This window comes from Pleurodeles waltl, chromosome 6 (genome assembly GCF_031143425.1).
Source record: "Pleurodeles waltl isolate 20211129_DDA chromosome 6, aPleWal1.hap1.20221129, whole genome shotgun sequence".
Classification (NCBI taxonomy): domain Eukaryota; kingdom Metazoa; phylum Chordata; class Amphibia; order Caudata; family Salamandridae; genus Pleurodeles; species Pleurodeles waltl.
The window spans coordinates 482,954,805-482,967,134 of record NC_090445.1 but is presented as its reverse complement, the minus strand read 5'-3'; positions in this window follow the sequence as shown (position 1 = coordinate 482,967,134).

Here is a 12,330-nt window from a genome sequence, read left to right as displayed (position 1 = left end):
CAGCAGCAACAGCCTTGGTAAAGTCCTTACTCAGTTTAGTAACATAGACAAAAAGCTAGTGATTGCTTTTGTTTTATGGTCATTATCACCAAGAAACAACAGGTACTCAGTAATAGAAAGAGAGACATTGACTATATATGTTCGGTGAATGACAAAAATATTGATTCCAAAAAATTGTGTGACATGAATATTGTGTTGAAAATAGTCACAACAAAATATAGTGGAATGGAATATAGAAGATAAGAATGTCATTTTTATGCATATAACATAGCTTTTTAAAATATGAATGTATGTTTTCTTAAATATAGTTAATTACATACTACTTTAAGTAATGTAATATATTTTAGTTATTATACTAGTCTAGGTCTTAACATTTTAGTATTATTAGCGTAACTTTTACACACATTTTAAGTATAGTTTGTGATTGATTATGTGTAATTATTCTTTATATATTTAATTAGTAATTTATAATTTAGGAGCGGGTTGTTGGGATTATATGGCAATAGGTTGGGAATTTATTTAATTCATTGATTAATTATTATTTTAATATTTACATTATTATGTGATTTTAAATGTATGTTTCAATTTTATATAGTTAAATTAATAAGTTATATTCTAGTTACAGATTGTTGGGTTTTCAGGGCAGTAGAGTAGAAAACATTAAAATGACATTTGAAGTATATATTTTGTTTAAGAATCCTTTAAATAATTATTTTTTATGCTAAGTAAATATTTAATTTAAAATAAATGTATTTAATAATCACATTTGTAAAATATATCATATATTTTTTAATAGTTTTGTTTTTGTTTGTTTTTTAGGATCAAATCTTTTTATTGGTTTATTGATTAAAACATATAAACATATAAAGTCCGGAACATCGTAGGGTGGTAAATAAGATACCCCAGTGTGACACAAACAAAACCAATTTGGCATACAGAAGCCCCTCCACTGCATCCATGTTCAATGCCACAAGGGGACCTCCCCGCCATCCTTCTCCTTGCAACCAGAAAACCAAGTGATCAACACACAAAAATCTATATAGCTGCGAGTTCCGAACCTGATAAACAAGACATACAGAAGAATAATAAAACACCAACAGTGCTAGAGGCCACATCTTCTCCCATCTCTCCATTCCCACTCCTCCTCCCCCCCACCACTGTTCTCGACCCCCAGGAATCCCCCAACACAAGTACTCTCCCAGAGGGTCAAGTCAGCCCTAAAACTCTCAGGTAAGCTGGGCATGTTAACTCAGTATATTCTGTGGATAAGATCCGGAGGAACAGTCTCCAAAGCATGTCCAGGTCCCCAACCCGCTGCTGAGAGGCCAGAGTAAGCTTCTCCATTTCCAGAATAAACCATAGTTTCTGGAGCCAGGACACATATGTTGGTACCCTATCTGTGCCCCACAAATCTAGAATCAGCTGCAGGGCCGAACTGAGGGCCAGGGCCATCTGTCGCCCCTTTAGCGATCGCAAGGGAAAGGTGAGGGAATTGGGCAAGCCCAACAGGATGTACAATGGAAATCTAGGTATCTTAGTATCAAACGCTGAATCAATGCCATCTATAATACTCTCCCAATATCTATGGAGCTTGGGGCAATGCCAGAGTAGATGCACCAGTGTACCCATGCCGCCGCACCCCCTCCAACAGAGGCCAGACTTGGTAGTGTCCCATGCCTGTATCCTTGCTGGGGTGTAGTACCAGTAAGAGGCCACCTTATATGCCATCTCTGTTCCCGCAGCATTATATGCAGTATGATGTACTCTATAAAATATACTATCCCATTCCTCGTCTGAAAGCTCCCTCCCCAACTCCCTCTCCCATCTCAACTGCCCCTTAGACTTAGGCGGACGCCCCCCCCCCCTGCAGAAACCTATAGAGGTCTGAAATTACTCGCCTATCATCCTTCTTCATCAGCAGCCATTTTGCAAACGGCGTGAGCAGCCTATCTATTAATGCTCTATTAGCCGGCATCAAGGCCCAGTGCCGGGCCTGTTAGTACATCAACCTATCCGCCTCTGTCAAGCCATATGTCTCCTCCATGTGGTCTAAAGGAATAACCCCTTGCTCATCAAAAAGGCTCCCCACCTGCTTACAGCCCCCTTCATACCAATGTCGCAAGCCTTCCATGTGTAGCCCAGGTTCAAAGTCAGGATTTGCGCCTATGGGAGTCATCGGAGATGGAAACGTCGTAAGCCCCGACCGTCAAGCCACCACATCCCACACGTGTAACGTTGCTCCCGTGACTGGGGAAGAGTAGAGACCTCCCGCCCTATGCCGCCGACGGAGCCAAGGCTCCTTCCAGATATGAGAGCCCGCCACCGCCTGATCCATAAAGCACCAATGCTTCTCAGTAAGTGGGCGACTCCACTCTAAAAGAAAACGCAACTGCGCCACCTGAAAATATCGCAAAAGGCAGGGAACCGCCAGCCCCTCCTCCCCCTTAGGGCGGTACAAAACCCGTTGCAGCAGGCGCACCAATTTACCCTCCCAGACAAATCGCAGGACTGCCAATTGAAGAGCCACTATCACCCATGGGGGCGGAGTCAGGGGAAGCACCTGAAACACATAAAGTATATGCGGCAAGACTGTCACCTTCACCGCCGCCACCCTGCCTAGCCATGACAGTTTAAGTCTCCCCCAAGACTCCAGGTCCCACTGCACTTCACAAACTAACTTCGTGTAGTTCAAGCTTGACGTCTTTGCAGCGGAAGGGGCCAGGTCCACCCCCAGATAAGAAAGCCGCGAGGTCGACCAAAGGAAGGGAAATCAAGCTCTCAAATCTTCCTTATGGTCTGAGCTTACAAACAAACTAAGGACCTGGGACTTGTGCATATTCACCCAGAATCCAGAGACCCTGCTAAACTCAGCAAGTATATCCATAAGCGCAGGCAACGAGGTCATGGGCTCCGCCAGGGTAAAGATCACATCATCCGCATACAAGGTAATGAGGTGATGATCGCCTCCGAACTTCACGCCGGAAACCAGGGGACTATCTTGCAGACGCTGCGCCAAGGGCTCCATATATAGCGCAAACAAGAGAGGAGAGAGCGGGCACCCCTGTCGAGTCCCTCGTCTAATGGGAAACGGCAAAGACAACGTACCGTTAACCCGGACCGCAGCCTTAGGAGACTGATATATACATCGAATCCACGACCGAAACCCGGGGCCTAATCCATAGCGCTCCAACACCTTAAAAAGATACAGCCAATTTACCCTATCGAACGCCTTCTCCGCGTCAATAGAGAGGAAAAGTGCCTACCTGCGAGATCGACTTTTATCTAACAAATGAAGAAGCTGCTTCGTATTATCACTGCGTTGTCGGTGCGGAATAAAACCTGCCTGATCTGGATCAACAAGACCCGGCATATAGAAATTAAGGCGATGGGCGAGTATCCCCATGAATGATATTCAGGAGAGAAATCGGCCGATAGGACGCGCACTCCTCTGGGTCCTTGCCCAGCTTATGTATAACTGCGATGGTAGCGTCCAACATACTGGGCGCCAGGGCCCCCGATGTCCGAAAGGAGTTGAAGAGCCGTACCGAAATCGGGGCAATTTCCGCACAAAACGTCTTATAAAAAAGTGCCGTAAAACCATCAGGACTTCCCAACCTTTACGCGTGAAATCGCTGATATAACCTCTTCAACCCGTATAGGCTGGTCCAAGAAAGACGCCTCCCTTTCACCAAGAGGAGTAATTGTCGTGTCCTCCAAATATATATCCGGAGCCACGCTGCCCCGATCATCCGCCGCGTATAACCCCTGGTAAAACTCAGCAAACGCCTCTGCAATCTGATCACTCATTCTCGCCTCCCCTCCTGAAGGGGTGCGGACTAATTTTATCGTCAACGCTGCGCGTTGTGCTCGCAACCGATGCGCCAGAAGCTTCCCACCCCTATTACTCCCAATATAGTATTCATGCTTAAGACGAGCTATCGCATACTCCGCCCTGTCTCAATCTAGCCGTTTCAGCTGTTGCTGTGCCTTCTCCAACTCCCGCCATATTCTAGGCGCCCCCGTGGACTTATGGGAGCGCTCCAATGCTGTCACCTTCCATTCCAACTCCTCCCTCATCTCTCTCCTTGCTTTATTATCTCTAGCTGACATTGACATAACCTTCCCCCTCACCACCGCCTTCAAAGCCTCCCACAAAGTCTCCAGACAGGTGCTCCCGTTGTCATTAAAACTAAGATATTCCGTGATCGCACGCCGGATCGACTCCACCGTTGCTCCGCTCTGCAGCAACGAATCCCTAAGGCTCCATCCCGGAGTGCCCCCTCGGCCCACGTCCATAGTGACCTCTACAGTAATAGGAGCATGATCTGTCAAGGCTCGAGGCTCAATCGTGGCCTCCCTAACTCGGGAAATGACCTCCTGTGAGGCCAGAAAAAGGTTGATCCGTGCATACGTCTTAGTCGCCGTTGGGTAAAAGGATTAATCCCTACGCATAGAATGCGCTTTCCGCCACACATCCTCCAAACCACACTCGTCCAGCCACAGACGCCCCCTTCCGCCGTCAACGCCCCAGTCTGCCCAAAGCGGTGACCCGATCGATCCAGCTCATTATCCATCACCAAGTTAAAGTCCCCTCCCACCAAAAGGGGGCCATCTGGCGAATTAAGCATTGGGGAAACAGCCTGTCTCAAAAAGATTTCCTGCTGGGCATTAGGGGCATACAAGGAAGCAATGGTAAAGAAGAAGGCCCCCTCTTTTATTCTAAGAGCCAGAAACCTGCCCTGCACCTCATGTATTTTTGCCACTACTTCCCCTGGGCAGGACCTCAAAAGCAATATTGCTGCCCCAGCGTGTTTCGTGGAGGCCGAAGACCAGAATTGCCTAGGGAACCACTTTGAGCGCATGCGATATGTGTCCTTTTGTAATAAATGCATCTCCTGTAGCAGACAAATATGACTCCCAGACTTCTCGAGACCCGACAGAATCGCCAACCTCTTAGCTGGGCTATTAAGCCCGCGGACATTCAAGCTAAGACATTTAAGAGCCATGCATCATAAAGGGAAGATCACACAGGAGGAGAGGAGCCCCGCGGGAGAGCCGAAGCCCAAAGCAGGAACAACATGGCCAAGCCGCTAAGACACCCAGTGAACAAACACCCAGGGAAGCACTCCAACGAACAACCATAACACAAAACAGGTGCTGACAACATAAAGATCCTCTCGTACTCATCTCTGAAGAGGCACAGTCTCAACAGGGCAGTAGAACCACACAAGTTCGGCAAACAAAGTCCAACGGCTCCGCCGCTTAGACCCTTCTCAAACGGCCGTTAGGCCTGAAGTAATGCGACCCCCAGCAAACCAGCCACCCCTGGCCACTCTTCCCTTAAGCATTGGTCCCAGCGGCTACGCTACTCAACGCAGACTGCCGTTCCGACTGCTCCTCCAATGTGGTAGGGCGCTGCTGCTTCCTCCTTCTCTCCTTTTGCCACCAGCGCAGTCGGTCCACGCCAGCCGGACCGACACTCACGCCAGAATCCTGGCTATCACCCTCCAAGCTCCTTCTCTCCTTTTGCCACCAGCGCAGTCGGTCCACGCCAACCAGACCGACACTCACGCCAGAATCCTGGCTATCACCCTCCAAGCGCAGAATCCGGTTTGCCTCCGATGTTGACTTTACTTGCCGTAGCTTATCCTCCCATCGGAAGACAAGGTGGAACGGGTGACCCCAAGAATAAGGCACGTCATGCGCTCGCAAATGCTCTGTAATGGGCTTGAATTCTCGGTGTCGCTGAAAAGTCTGCAGCGACGGGTCCTGAAATAACTGGAGAGTGTGCCCACGAAAGTGGACCTGCAGAAGATTACGGGCCCGTTGCAATATACTTTCTTTAAGCCCGTAGCTGTGAACACATGCTAGAATATCTGGCGGACGGTCTCCAGCCCCACCAGCACGGCCTACTTGGTGAAATCTAACTAGCGTGATCTCCCTGGAATCCTCTAGGCCGAAAACCAAACGGAACAATGCCACCACAAAGTCTCCAATATCCTCCATCTCAGCCCCAATCAGCACTCCTCGGATGCGAATATTATGCCTTCTTGACCGATTCTCAAGGTCCTCAACCGCAATCTGAAGGAGATCCTGCTGCTCCCGCAGGTGTAAAAGCTCCTGCTGCATGCCTGCCACCTCCTCACCCCGGGAGATCTCTCCATCTTCAACCTGAGACACCCGTTCGCCCAGGGACGCAACCTCCACTTGCAGCTCCTTCACCTCTTGAGAAATGTCCCTACGAAGTTCCTGCAAGTCGCTCCGAAGCAAGTCGAGAAAGGAGGTAAGGAAGCGCTTCGTAACGGGAGCACCCTCAAACTCCTCCATCTCCCCCCGTACCTCTGCAGGCTTCGCGGCTGGTAGGCCGTCAGCTACTCCACCCAACACCGGACGAACTCCCGTCAGCATCTCTCTCACCGTCCGATCTTGGTTGGGCTTAGAGGCCACCATCACTCCCAGCCTCTTGCTGCAACCGCCCAATCACCCCAACAGGGTCTCCTCACGTTGTCTCCGGGGGACCCGGCCAGCTCAGGACTCGAGTTTCGCCAGTAGCCACTGACCTCTCCACTCCCAGGCTTTGGAGGCCCCACGCCACTCAGCTGCTTCTTTTGCTCCAGCTAGGGCCACCGCGGGCCGACCGCACCGCCGGCTCGTAGCCCAGCCTCGTGCCACCGCAGTCGCACCACACCAGCACCAGGTCCACCCAGGAGCGGCCAGCTCTTCCGTCGCCTCAACCTGAGGCCCAGCCCTCCAGAAGGGCCAATCGAATTGACCGCTGGCCCCAGGCTCTCACCTCCGCACCAGGCCCCTCACGCAGCCATCATCGCATTACAGCCTCGCGGCGCCCTCCTGGGCCCCTGCCGCGTCCCCCTGATGGCCCACAGACCGCTAGGGCCAGGACACGCCACGCGGCCTGCTCCTCCTCCAACTGCACGGGCCGCCAGCAGTCACAGTCCCAAGCCGCGTGGCCGAGCACCTCCACTCTCCACCGCTCCGGACCTCTCCGACTCCTCGGGGCCCCTGCCACTCCACAGCAGCAGTCGCTGCTCCAGGGGGCCTCAAGACATCCAAAATGTGGGGTCACAGGCGATCACACAGGCCTGGGCTGCGGAGCTCGGAAAAACGCGTCCGCTCATGCCGCCATCTTGACCACACCCCTTTGTTTGTTTTTTAATTCATATTTTATTGTTTCCATTATTATATTTATAATTTATTATAATTTTGTTTGTGTGTTGTGCTTTTTGGGTAGGAGGAAGGGAAGTGCATTTTATTTTTAAATGTATTACATTTTCTTTATTTGTTAAATTACTTTTGCCTAATTATTTTTTTTATATTTGCTATTACCTTTACAATTGCAATTTATTTGTGTTGTTAATTATTTAAATGTTTGTTTAAATATAATTATGATTTTGAATGGCATATGTAACCCTTCCACATTCCAACACTTTCCATGTTTTTCCTTATGCTTGAGTGAGAATATTAAATGTTCCTGTGAAAGCCCAACACTTTCACTATTGTTGCTTGGGTTTGCTTAAGTTTGAGTACGAATACTAAAATTAACTCCTTCCAAACCCAACACTTATCCTACAGTTTTTTTTATTTGGAGTGGGAATTATAAATATAACTCCTCCAATAAGTCCTCCACTGTATACCCCCTCCCCTTCTGTTTTTTTATTAGAGTGGAAATAGTAAGTCTAATTCCTCCAAAGTCGAAATTTTTCTTGATTTTTGCTAATGTGCATTCAGAATAGTAAAGGTAACCTCTCCAAAGTCAAACGTTTTCTCTATTGTTACTTATGTTGGATTGGGGATAGCTAATCTAACCCTTCAAAGTCCAACACCTTCCCGGATTTAGGTCACTCTGGAGTGGGAATAGTGAATGTATTCCCTCTACAGTCAAAAACTTTAACTACTGTTGCTTGGCTTGGAGTGGAGATAGTAAATCTACCCTGTCCAAAGTCCAGCACTTTCCCTGCTCTCTTCACATTGTAGTGGGACTAGTCCTCCAAAGTCCAACATTTTCCCTACTCTTACTTATGCTGGGAATATCAAATCTAATTCTTCAAACTCCAACACTTTCCCTGCTAATGCTTAATTTGGAATGAGAGTATTTTTGCATCTGTAACCAGCGTGAAGGGGACTCAAGCTACCACCAGGGATTGCTGCAAGCTCCCACCCGAGGTGGCCAGGCAGCATTTCATTGGCTCCTCAGCCCTCTTAAGAGTACTGTGACTCCTGCAATGCAGTACGCGCTATCTTTGCATCTGTGGCCAGCATGTGGGGGACTTCAGCTACCACCAGGCACTACTGCGAGCTCCCACTGGGAGGCGGCCAGGCAGTATTTCATTGGTTCCCCATCCCTCAAAGGGCACTGTGACTCCTGTAGCTGGGGACACATGCGGACACACCAGGGAAAAGCCTGTGTGAAGCCCATGCCAAGGGTGGTCCCGTTTGTGCCCCTCAGTGACTGACAGAGGCCGGGCTGGAACCCCCCTCTTGGACTTGACTTTCAGTGCTTACACTCTGTCAGGAGCTATCATTTTTTAACCATGGGGAAAAGGAATAATGCGACAAGTACAAGTGTGGGGGGCACTGTAATCATCTTGGATACATTTTTGGTTGCTGCTGCAGGGATCCTCTTGAAAGAAATTGAGTTAAGAGTGAGGTACCCCTCTTTGGAAGTCAGAGGGGATATATCTCCCCCACATGAAAGCAGATGTGATCAGTTGGGGTGCTGAGCCGGGGGCTTCAGCCTTGCTCCCCACTCTCCCTGTGAACCTGGGAGAGGCAGGTTCATCCCTTGCTGCTATCCTCTCACCCAGTGAAAAGAAAAAGGGAGGGGGGCCTGCATCATAAATTTGCTTTAACACACATGGAGGCTAAGGACAAGCAGGTGAAGGCAGGACCTACCCTGGCCCAACTAAACAATGATAAACTTTGCTCCAAGGTTGCAATAATGATAAACTGGTTTTAAACCTCTGCAGGACTGACCTGCCAGTATTGCAGCAAAAATGTCCAAGCTCTTTGCTCAACTTATTGTTAGTCCCACATCAAATGCTCTGGTGGCGCCTGCAGTAGGAGGGTGGCCTGGCTTGTAGTGGGTACCAGAGGTACTTACACCTTGTGCCAGGTCCAGTTATCTCTTATTAGTGTAGAAGAGGTGTTTCTAGCAGCTTAGGCTGATAGAAGGTAGCTATGGCAAAGCAGCTTAGGCTGAACTAGGAGACATGTGAAGTTCCTACTATATCACTGGTGTCATATGCACAATATCATAAGAAAACACTATATTTTTTGACAATATGCCAAAAGTATCTCAATGAGTACCCTCAGTATGAGGATAAGTTATATACACAAGATATATGTACACAAACCAAAATTAGGTAAGTAATAGCAAGAAAAGTAATGCAAACAGTGTAGAATTACAGTAGATTGCATTAGGAGCACATAGGTATAGGGGCAACACAAACTATATACTCCAAAAGTGGAATGCGAAGCACAAATGGACCGCAAACCTATGTGAGCTTGTAGAGGGTCGCTGGGACTGTAAGAAAAAAGTGAGGGTTAGAAAAATAGCCCACCCCAAGACCCTGAAAGGTAGGTGTAAAGTGCACATACTACCCCCAGAGAGCACAGAAGTCGTGATAGGGGGATTCTGCAGGAAGAACAAATTCCAGCAATGCAACAGCAATGGATTCCCGGACCTGAGTACCTGTAAGACAAGGGGACCAAGTCCAATAGTCACAACAGTGTCGAGAGTGGGCAGGAGCCCAGGAAATGCCAGCTGAGGGTGTAAGGAAGCTGCCACTGGTTGGAAGAAGCTTGGAGTTCTGCAAGAAAGAAGAGGACTAGGAACTTTCCCTTTGGAGGATGGATGTCCCACGTCGTGATGAAGCTTGCAGAGGTGTTCCCTCGCAGAAAGACTGCAAACAAGCCTTGCTAGCTGCAAGGGTCGTGGTAGAGGTTTTTGGGTGCTGCTGTGGCCCAGGAGGGACCAGAATGTCGCCACTTTGGAGGAGGAGACAGAGGGTGCGCCCAGCAACTCACAGAAGTAGGCAGAACATGCAAAAGTACCTGAACAGGCACTTGGAAGGAAAGTGAACCGGAGTCCACGCAAAGTCACAAAAGGGAGTCCCACGATGCCGGAGGACAACTCAGAAGGTTGTGCACTGCAGGAAGGAGTGCCAGGGACCCAGGCTTGGCTGTGCACGAAGGAAATCCTGGAAGAGTGCACAGGAGCCAGAGCAGCTGCAAATCACGCAGTACCCAGCAATGCAGTCTAGCGTGGGAAGGCAAGGACTTACCTCCACCAACCTTGGACTGAAGAGTCACTGGACTGTGGGAGTCACTTGGACAGAGTTGCTGAGTTCCAGGGACCACGCTCGTCGGGATGAGAGGGGACCCCGAGGACCATTGATGCAGTCTTTTGGTGCCTGCGTTAGCAGGGGGAAGATTCCGTCGACCCACGGGAGATTTCTTCAGAGCTTCTGGTGCAGGGTGAAGGCAGGCTACCCCCAGAGCATGCACCACCTGGAAACAGTCGAGAACGCCAGCAGGATTAAGCGCTACAATGTTGCTGGTAGTCGTCTGCCTACTTTGTTGCGGTTTTGCAGGCGTCCTGAGCAGTCAGCGGTCGATCCTTTGGTAGAAGCTGAAGAGGGAGATGCAGAGGAACTCTGGTGAGCTCTTGCATTCGTTATCTAAAGAATTCCCCAAAGCAGAGACCCTAAGTAGCCAGAAAAGGAGGTTTGGCTACCAAGGAAGGAGGATTGGCTACCAAGAGAGGTGAAAGCCTATCAGAAGGAGCCTCTGACGTCACCTGCTGGCACTGGCCACTCAGAGCAGTCCAGTGTGCCCCCAACACCTCTGTTTCCAAGATGGCAGAGGTCTGGGACACACTGGAGGAGCTCTGGGCACCTCCTCTGGGAGGTGCAGGTCAGGGGAGTGGTCACTGCCCTTTCCTTTGTCCAGTTTCGTGCCAGAGCAGGGCTGGGGGATCCCTGAACCAGTGTAGACTGGCTTATGCAGAGATGGGCACCATCTGTGCCCATCAAAGCATTTCCAGAGGCTGGGGGAGGCTACTCCTCCCCAGCCTTCACACCTATTTCCAAAGGGAGAGGGTGTAACACCCTCTCTCAGAGGAAATCCTTTGTTCTGCCTTCCTGGGCCAGGGCTGCCTGGACCCCAGGAGGGCAGAAACCTGTCTGAGGGGTTGGCAGCAGCAGCAGCTGCAGTGGAGACCCCGGAAAGGCAGTTTGGCAGTACCCGGGTACTGTGCTAGAGACCCGGGGGATCATGGAATTGTCTCCCCAATACCAGAATGGAATAGGGGTGACAATTCCATGATCTTAGACATGTTACATGGCCATAATCGGAGTTACCATTGTGACGCTATACATAGGTAGTGACCTCTGTATAGTGCACGCGTGTAATGGTGTCCCCGCACTCACAAAGTCTGGAGAATTTGCCCTGAACGATGTGGGGGCACCTTGGCCAGTGCCAAGGTGCCCACACACTAAGTAACTTTGCACCCAACCTTCACCAGGTGAAGGTTAGACATATAGGTGACTTAGAAGTTACTTAAGTGCAGTGGTAAATGGTTGTGAAATAACGTGGACGTTATTTCACGCAGGCTGCACTAGTAGGCCTGTGTAAGAATTGTCAGAGCTCCCTATGGGTGGTAAAAGAAATGCTGCAGCCCATAGAAATCTCCTGGAACCCCAATACCCTGGGTACCTAAGTACCATATACAAGTGAATTATATGTGTGTACCAGTATGCCAATGTGAATTGGTAAATTTAGTCACTAGCCTGTTAGTGACAAATTTGGAAAGCAGAGAGAGCATAACCACTGAGGTTCTGGTTAGCAGAGCCTCAGTGAGACAGTTAGGCACCACACAGGGAACACATATAGGCCACAAACTTATGAGCACTGGGGTCCTGGCTAGCAGGATCCCTGTGACACATAACAAACATACTTGCAACATAGGGTTTTCACTATGAGCACTGGGCCCTAGCTAGCAGGACCCCAGTGAGACAGTAATAACACCCTGACATATACTCACAAACAGGCCAAAAGTGGGGGTAACAAGGCTAGAAAGAGGCTACTTTCCTACACCTGCACACTCTAGTAGTGGGCAGGATAATATGGTCAGCACTGTTAATTATCCACAAACACTAAATGCACATGCATCTTTGTTGGATGGGGGTGCAACAGCATAGGGGGATAGTGTGTCTGCTCAAATTTGTGTCCTCAAGGCCTCTAATGTTCCTAATGTTCCAGTGCTTCCCCCTCCAATTGATCCTGCAACTGAGCAAGTGAGTCCTGTCTGAG